Genomic DNA, 10,132 nt, shown 5'->3' with positions numbered 1-10,132 from the left:
ACCACCCTTGTCGAAATCGTCAACGACGTTAAAAGCATTTGATGGACGATCATACACTCCATACGGGATTTTAAGTAACTTGCAAGTTGAACTGGGGGGCAAAACAGTAGGAATTGATGTTGAAGTAATTGATGGAAACCTCGATTACAACATCCTACTTGGAAGACCATGGATCTATGCCATGGCCGCAGTTGTGTCGACCTACTTCAGGAAGATTGCATTCCCCTTCCAAGGAGGAATTACAATCGTCGACCAACAAACTTTTCTCCACAACAGTTCACAAGTTACAGGAAGCATTCCAATGATCCATGGAAGGAATCATTTGCTCCAAAATATCGGAGTAGGTCTCCTAAAAGACCCTGCCTTAATGGGTACTTTCGCCCTACCGCCTCCAAGTAATCTGGTGGGAGTGGCCACGGTGGAAACCTACAAAATGAATTCTAATCCAATCTTCTGGTTGGATTCGGAAGATTCCTAAATATTTTGTCGACATTGATCATCGCCCTAATAGAAATACTGTAAATACAGTGGGCTCTGAGGACGGTTCTTATCTTGTGTCAACCTCGTTAAAAAATGAAACAAGAAGTCGAGGATAGTTCCTATCTTGTGTCAACCTCATTAAAAAAATGAAACAAATCCCCGAGGTAAACCTTCATTCCAGCCACCGAGTTGGATGCAATGAAGCTTGGGGGGCATGCACCTCGATTTGCATTATTATGCTGGGGGCATGCAAACTTATCGCCGAGCAGTTTTAGCACATAGTTCATGCTCGTTAAAAAATAAACATAAGTTGTGAGCAATCTTCCCCTAGAGTTCAAGCTCACCCAGAAAAAATGAACTGGTAAATAACCTTGGTAAATGTAACCTTTGACAGCCATATTAAAGCCCTTGGTCGTGTTCTTGCAGTCTCACCTCCACCGTTCATTTGGCCAATCGTTCATCTCCATATGATTGTTTACCCATTTTGAGGAACAGCTGCGAAGAGTGATTTCACTAAGCCATCCTTGTGACACTGCCGTGATTGGAATATTCCAACCTGTACCTGGAATCTGCTGCTGCCCTGTTCATCACTCGTTCCTCAAAAGACGAGTCTTCTTTGAGCTCTTTTCTCCTGACTCGTAAAATATGAAAAGTTTGCCGAGTTTTGGCCTTCCAGCTCGTTAAACGACCGGAAGAGCTATCCCTCCTCTAGATTTTAATCTTTTTGGACCTGAGGGATTATTGCACAAAAAAGATCGAGCGCTTGTCTTGTTCGGCTCGTTAAAAGTACCGAAAATTCATCCCTTCTGTATTGTTTTATACTTTTTCGGACTTAAGGGATTAGATGATGAAAAAGGAATTCTGGAGTTGACTTTATGTACCTTTTCAGACTCTCTAAAAATGAAAAGGACCGAGTTATCCTTGTCGTTAGACTCGTTAAATTCATTAAATAGCGACAAACTTGTCTTTAGACGAGAACGAGTTTCCCTATCGCTAGGTTCGTTAAAACATAGCGATGGGCTTGCCCGAAGGGCAGGTTATAGAACAAGCATATGTTATCCTCCTCAAGCTTGACAAAAATAAAGAGGTACTGGTCAGAAATGACTGGGGAAAAATTGGGAGAACCTCACAGCTTTAATGGTAGCAAGTCGCTCTTGAACATGACACTTTGTCCTCCGTATCACATCGGGTTGGGTTGTTTCATTCACCGGTCTCATCACCATGGTCCTCGCCACACCATCCACATTTGGGGTAATGCTACCGATCCATCACATCAGTGTCGTTATATGTTCAAGAGATGTTGTTCTGCAAAGAGTCAACCGTGTCCCATCCACTGCCATACATTGTCCTTCATCCATTTCATGACCGCCACCCTGAATCATACATCACAGTTTGTTTTCACCTCATCACAATCACTAGCTCCGTTCCGTGTCACTGATGTGGGATTCATTAAGGCCCTCCTTTGATGGATCGCTCCTTGTCGACATCAGCTCATTATCCAAGGAATTGATATAGGAACAACCCCTTCAGTACTTTGAAGCTTGCATGCCTCAATGGCAAGTTTCTCACTTCCGGCGATAGGTATACATCAATGACCTTCGACCAGACAATTTTGCATGGTGGTCGACGCCAAGTCCTTTATTCCCACCATGTGAATTGTACTGCTGTACCTTGAGGGTCATCATCCTTATCGGTGATTCCTCTCGCGCTTGTTAACGGTTTACATCATTGACCGGTAATCAAGCGATGTCTCTCCATGTTCGACTTCAAGAAATTCTCACATGGATCGACTTGTACATCGAATGAAGATCGGAAGAGATTGAAGACCCCGATCTAGTTTCATCCATCCGGGCTGCGATATATATTCAGGATATAAAGACATTTGATATGTACATCATTGCAGCAGATGATCATCCTTCTCAAAGGATGATAATTTCAACAGAGAATTATCAGTCTATCATCAGACGATCGTCTGTGCTATGTACCAAAATGAATTTATAAAGCTGAGCATGGGAATGCCCGCCTCGGCTAGATCATGAAAAAGAATGAAAAATAATGTATTGTATTGTATCTTATTACAAGACATTTCTCAGCAGATTGAATGAACTTCGGATCCTCCTAATAAAGCATTTCACCCGATAAACGACCTCATACTTTAGGGGGCATCTGTTATAGACAATTTTGTGCCTTGCAGCATCAGGCATGAATTGTCAATAATCCAAGGGATCCAAAGTCCCTAAACATGATGTTCCTACCCCTAGAGGAACAAGGTCAGCAAACCAACAGCTCTCAGATCAGTTCTCCACCTGAAAACACTCAAAAACAAGCAATCCTGAAATCAAAGCAGGTGCTCCACTAGGCTTCTGCGCTGAAACTCAACTCCTCCATGGTGTACCTGCGTTGCAAAGCAGGTAGGAAAAAGGCCACCTGCGCTGAGCGAGATGGGACAAATGGCACACTGAGTCATTGCTCTGGAATCTTCCAAAAATAACACTTGGATCAGGGATTTCGCCTTGTGATGAGTCAGAGGCTCTGTTTCTCCAAGTGGAAGCAAGGTTCTCCAAGTGGACTCAAGAACTGAAGATCAACTGAAGAGAGAGAGGACACAAGGCAGCTACACATCAGTTGCAAGCTGACTCATCTTTTCTCAATTCATCTATATATTGAGCTCTCCCCTATGAGCTCAGGGGGCTGGAATTTTGTGCAAAGTAATGATATGCTGTTGGTTTCACTATAGAGCTATTGGGTGATTGCTTGAAGGAGGTGAAGAGGAGAAATTCTTTCTGCTGGGAGGTGTTGCTGGATTGGGGCCTTCAATGGTTGTAACACTCTCAGAACTTTACTTCTTCCATTAATAAAAGCTATTGAGGTTCTTCTATATGCACTTGTTTCAATGATGTATTGTGATAATTGTATATTTGATTTATGCTAATCCTTGAATCAGTTATGATTGCATGCTTCTTGTAGTTTCCTTCTTTGTTATTTTGCAGGATCTCATTGTAGCTGGGCCAGCAAAAGAGCAAGGAGCTGGGAGCAAGCAAGCAAAGGGAAGAGTTTGGATTCGACATTAAGCGCAAGACAACGGTTAGTGCATTCCTTCATTCTCTCTTGCTTTCATAAAGAAGTAAACCTTAAGTAGTTTTCTTTACAGTTGTTGCTGAGGTACTATCACCCTTAGAGTGGGATAGGGTCATCCAAATCGGATACTTTTCCCTACAACAGCATTGATTTCAGAAATATAAATAAAGTCTCATTGAAGGACAACTATCCACTGCCCAAGATGGACCATATACTTCAGCAAGTAGTGGGGGCATCTCGTATGTCACTGCTTGATTGTTATTCCGAATATAACCAAATTTCTGTCCATGAGGATGACCGAGACAAGACGGCATTCACCACTCCATGGGGAACCTTTCATTATGCTAAAATGCCTTTTGGTTTAAAGAATGCAGGTGCCACATTTCAGCATACAATGGACTTGGCTTTTGCGAATGAGAAGGATGTGTTTTTGGTGGTGTACCTGGATGATTTGACGATATTTTCCAAATCTGATGAAGAGCACATGCATCACCTAAAAATTGTCTTTCAAAAGTGCAGAAAATATGGCCTATTGTTGAATCCTAAGAAGAGCTTGTTCGCCATGGAGGAAGGAAAATTACTTGGGCACATCATTTCAAAGGATGGCATTCGTATTGACCCAACACATGTGCAAGCAATTTAGCAAATCGATCTGCCCCAGAATAAAAAGGAGATACAATCGTTCAATGGTAAGATGAATTTTTTGCGTCGCTTTGTGCCTAATCTTGCTGAACACTTAAGAGATATGACTAACATGCTAAAGAAGGACAGCCAAGTGAAATGGACAGAGGAGGCTGTAAAATATTTCAACTTGGTCAAATTGGCCCTTTCTTCAGCTCCAGTTCTAGTCAGCGCGGACTACACTCAGGATTTCATATTGTTTTCATTTGCTTCTGAGCACACTATGGCAGCGGTATTATTGCAGAAGAGAGATGATCATGAAAGACCCATTGCATTCTTCAGCGGGGCTATAAGGGATGCAGCTTTAAAGTACAACATCATTGAGAAGCAAGCCCTAGCATTGGTGAAGGCATTGAAGGATTTCCGGGTATATATCCTACATTCTCACATTCTGGCCTATGTTCCTAATACTGCTGTAAAAGATGTTTTAGTGCAGACCGATCCGGAAGGGAGAAGAGGCAAATGGATCGCAGCTTTGCTGGAATATGATGTGGAAATAAAGCCCACAAAGCTGGTCAAAGGACAGGGGTTGGCGAAGCTAATGGCCAAATCAAACTTGCATGCCTTGGACATAAATCTGATCGCTACCATGTCCAATGAGAATGAGGAAATACCATCCATTCAGGTATCTGAAATGTTTTCTTTGTCCCCATGGTATTCAGATATAATATATGTGCTGAAAAATCTGTCACCACCGCCCGGCATGACTAGAAACAAAGCGAGAACACTCAAATTGAAGGCTGCCAAGTTTTTCATTTTGAATTCTACACTGTATTGGAAAGATCCCGGTGGCATTTTGTTAAATTGTTTGGTGGAAGAGGAGGAAAAGAAAGTCATGGAGGATTTCCACAGAGGAGAGTGTGGTGGTCACCTTTTTTGGAAATCAACAGCGAACAAAATTTTGAGAGCAGGGTACTACTGGCCTACTTTGTTTGCTGATGTGTATAAGATGGTCAAGCGCTATCATAAATGTCAAATTTTTGAAGGAAAACAGAAATTACAGCCTTTGCCACTTAAGCCTATTGAGGTGAGCGCTCCTTTCCAGCAGTGGGGGTTGGATTTCATTGGGGAAATTCATCCCGCCTCTTCCGGACAGCATAGATGGATCCTTACAGCGACAGACTATTTCACAAAATGGATTGAGGCAGCTCCCACCAAACAAGCTACAGATACGGTAATCATTTCATTTCTTGAAAATAACATCTTGTCTCGCTTTGGTTGTCCAAATAAGTTAATCACCGATAATGCAGCAGCTTTCAAATCAAAGAGGATGGTAGAATTTTGTCATAAGTATCACATCATTTTGGGTCATTCAACTGCCTATCATCCACAAGGCAATGGATTGGTTGAATCTTCGAATAAATCATTGGTCAACATCATCAAGAAGCTGCTGGAAATAAATAAAAAGAGCTGGAATAAGAGGTTGGTTATGCGCTTTGGGCAGATCGGATCAGTCAGAAAAAATCCATTGGTATGTCACCGTTTGAGCTTGTTTATGGAGTTGACACAGTATTTCCTGCCTCTCTTGTTGCCCTGGTATTCAGATTTCTTCAAGAGGCCGGAAGTAAAGAAGATCCCATGCAGAGAAGGTTGAATCAAATGATCCACTTGCAGCAAACAAGAGAATCAGTTTTCAAGAACACATCCAAATTGTAGGAGAAAATAAAGAAAATCTATGACAGAAAAGCAAAGGCAGATAAATTTCAATTGGATGATGTGGTGATGAAGTGGGATGCAAGAAATGAAGAGAAAGGTAAGCACGGAAAGTTCGAAAACCTTTGGAAAATTCCTTTCAAGATTGCAGCATATAGGGGTCAGAATGCCTTTCTTCTGATGGAAATGAACGAGGAAGATTGTCCTGGAGGGCCGACCAATGGTCGGCTGCTCAAGCGGTACCACTGCTGATTTATTAACGCTGCTTCCACTGTCATTGTAAATACCATTTTTATTTCAGTTTGGTTTCAGTCTGTCAAGTTAGTTTTTGAGTTATTTCAATGTCAAGTTTGAGTCAATTTCTTGGTCATTTCAGTTTCATAAATAAGTCAGAGTCCTATGTTGTTTGTCAAAATGATGACTCCATAGCCCAATGGACGAAGGCACTGTCTAGCTCTTCCAGAGATCTACTGTTCTTGGCACCTCCAAGGAGCTACCATCCCCCATTGGAGCCAATGTTAAAGTCGGTCTGGTCAGCACTCCGTCAGAGATCAAAACTCTTTGTGCATTTCAATTTCAGGTGTCCCGCTCCATTCACTCAGCTGCATTCCACTAGGGGCATGCCATAATCTGACGGAGAAGGTCATGCTAGTCATTTCCCCTCATGTCTGGCTCCTTCTGGCTCAGGTCTTTTGTCAATAATCACCAAAGTCCATGACAGTCAAGGTCTGGTCCTTTAAAGGACAAAAGTCATTTTCTATGTTTAGGTCTAGGAATTCATCAATTTGGTCTTTGAAACATGTCCAGTAAAGCCATGCAGGCCAGAGGGAGGCCCTTACACAGCTATGGTTCAGAGAGCTTCATCGTCATGTGGATAGACTTCGACTCTTCTTCAAAACTCTGTTTTGAAGAAAAGTCAAACAGTGTCATTTATGACAAAATTTTCCAAAAAAGTCACCAGTTGATTTTTTCAGATGCAGTCATGGTTTCCGTGGCCAAATGTCCTGTCATACAGTCCCTGCAAAGAGTGCCGAAAATTTCATCATTTGAGCCAAAATTTCAAAGGGAAAGTGAAAATCAGTGTGTTTTAAAGTCAGTGAAAAAAGTGCAAAACACAACATTAGAAAAATGGGTTTTCAAGGAAGAAAAAATTAAACCCATCTCTTCCAAGGCTATATATACATGTTTTCATCCAAATCAAGGGCATTGTGCTATTACAAGCCTTGGAGAGACGTTGCAAAGGTGTGAGTGTGAAATTGTGAGCATTTGAGTGAGTCGGAGGTGGTTTTAGAGGGCGCGGCGCATATACCCAGGAGCGCAGCGCACACAGAGGGCGCGGCGCACACGCAGCCTGCCCACCGTTGAAAATTACCATAGGCGCGGTGCATACCCAGCGCGCGGTGCACTGGGTTTTGCGCGCGGCGCACACAGACCAAGGGCCGAAAAACATTGCCAAATCACTCCAAATTTTTGTGGAGCTCTGCGATTTGAAAGGTAGGCAACCTACCTCCATTTTTGCATCAAATTTGAAAGGAATAGCATGGTTTTATGATTATAAATCAAATGCAATTTTTTTTTTTTTTATAAAGCAAACAAAAGAAGACATCAAGAAAACCATGATGTTAGGGTTTGTGCTACAGTGACAGTGCTGCCAAGGTGTTTTTCCTACCCTACCCCTATTACTCATTCCCCTATGCTATTGTCCCCATAATCACTACCCTAACCCTACCAAAATCATACTCCCTTTCCCCTCTTCCTATTGCTCAAAAAACCCAAACCCTACCTTGCAAACAACACAAACCCTACCCTATCAAAATACCCCAAAACCCCTTGTATATCCCTAAATACAATTTTCCTATAAACCCCTATTCCCATTATATTGTCCCCCATCCTAATGCTCCCTCTTTAATTGTCCCCTTGGTGGAAGATTGTCAAAGCAAACTCCAGCTTCACTATAATCAAAGGGCAGCCTAAATTTAGTGTGCAAACAGCAGTCATGGCATCCGAGGTTTCATTAGAATATGAGGAGGAGACCCACAGTGATACAGCTTCAGGAGAACAGGCCCCCAGGAGACATCACCGGAGTGGCAAACATGTTAGAGATGAGCCAAACACCCTCACCGAGTTGTAGGCATGCCCTCTTGCTATGTCATGTTTCCAGCACTTAGCATGTTTTGAATTTTGTCAAAGGGTGGCAAATGTTAGAGTTCATCATGAGTTGGCCCATCTTTTTTCACTTCACCTACATGGAGGATAGTCTATCTTGGCTGGGGTCACTTTCACATTGACACCCGAAACCATATCAGTGGCAACAGGCATACCAAACATTGGAGAATAGTGGCATAAGAAGAAGAAGGTGGAGAGGCATCATTATGAGCCTTACATTAAGGCCAACTGTTTGAGCCATCTCACGAGAGTTTTTCCATTCAGATTTTTGAGAGATGAGTATGCTTCGCTGATGAAATTGATCATGAATTATTTCAGTTGTGAGGGGAGGTTTTCTCACCTTTATACCTATCACATCAGGTTGCTCATGCACTTTACCAGGGTGCGGATGATGAACCTCCCATTTTTCATCTGCAGGAACATAGAGAGGATGAAGAATTTCATGTAGCACAAGACCCCTCGACAGCAACTCAATAGTGTTTATCACTTTGCTCTTATCCGGATTTTGGTGGACCATCAGTTGGGATTGCAGGGTATTGCTTGGGAGGACTTCATCTCCCGTGACTTCTTCAGCACTCCACAGGTGGTATCAGAGGCAGAGCATGAGATAGGGGGCCCATCTCATCAGTATGAGCGACATGAGACTGCTACTATGCTAGTATACATCACCTATCAGAGAGGTAGTAGATCCTTATTTGCAGCAGCAAAGCGAGTGTTATCTCCACCCGGGGTGGAAGGGGCCTCGCTTCCGACATCAGCATCACAGGAGCAGGGCAAGGGTAAGGAGCCAATACAGGAGGAAGGGCCATCAGGTGAACGAGAGACCAAATTCGTTCTCCTCCATGATGATGAGACAGATGCAGAACCAACAAATGCAGAGCTTACAGAGATCATCCAGGAGCAACAATCTGTGATTGAGTCCTTATCCCTTGACTTGGAGAGGGCCAAGTGGAACATGAAGTACCCGGAGCAAAGAAACAAGCAGCTTGAGGACCAACAGATGATTATGGAGATGCAAAACATTCGTGAGCATCGCCAAGCTGCTCAAAGAAGAAGGGTTGAGCTCACATCTTTGGAGCAAGAAATCAATGAAGATCGGGAGGCCAACCTTGAGAGGGTCAACATGCATTTGGAGAGGCTGTTGGACAAGGCCGACCGGGACCTTGCTCTACTGAGACACATGGCTTTCCGTTAGAGGGTGCGAAACATGAGTGCACAGGCCCGAATAAGGAGTTTGAAAGCGAAATTGAGGAAAGCTACAAGAAAGGCAAAAGAGGCAAAAGAGCAAGATCGGCTTCGAATCTTGGCTGAGGCTTCCTTGGCCCATCATAACACCCCATAGGGAACCTCCAACCCAAATTTCAAAAAAATTTGGGAATTTTTGGTCATATGGTAATTTTTTGGGCAAAAAACAGGGATTTGCTCCCTGTGGCGCGGCGCTAAAATTCTAGAGCTCCAAATGAAGAATGGCTTGCATTTTTGGATTCAGCATGGAAAATCATGACTATTGGTGTCTGGGAAAGAAATTTTGGCAAGGTATGAGTCTCTAAAAGGTCAAAAAACACCCAAAAATGGCCTCTCTGCCACTGTTTTGACACACAAGAAGAAGTCTTGGGAGAATGAAGATTTGGAGGGGAAAATGAGCACCAAATTCAAAAATTCCAGTGGGGTTAGAAAGTAGACAGGACAGGCTTTCCAACAAGCCCACTTGGGAACATTTTGGACACCTGAAAGTGCCCCAAAACAGGCCCCAAAGTAGCGCGGTGCACAGAGAAAATGGCGCGGCGCATAGAGGAAAAATTGCCCAATTTGCTTCCGTTTCGCGAAATTTTGGTTCGCGACTTCTCCAAGTGGGCCCGCTCATCTACACTTCAGTTTTTTGGCACCAAAGGCGGCATTTAAAGTGTTTTTTCTCCATATTGGCTTCTATCCAAGTGGCGAAGGAAGGCAAACGGTCACCCAAGCCAAATGTCATGTTCGTAGCATTGCACCTGTAGCTGATGGTTGGCTTTCCATCTCCATTTTGTAATGATTCGAGTAACTCCCCAACCCTTGGGCATTCTATCTCTTCCTC

The sequence above is a fragment of the Pinus tabuliformis genome, chromosome 3_2, assembly GCF_031772625.1.
Source record: "Pinus tabuliformis cultivar Carrire ecotype Pingquan chromosome 3_2, CPIR1, whole genome shotgun sequence".
NCBI lineage: Eukaryota > Viridiplantae > Streptophyta > Pinopsida > Pinales > Pinaceae > Pinus > Pinus tabuliformis.
The sequence above is the reverse complement of the archived record's forward strand: the minus strand, read 5'-3'. Positions refer to the sequence as shown.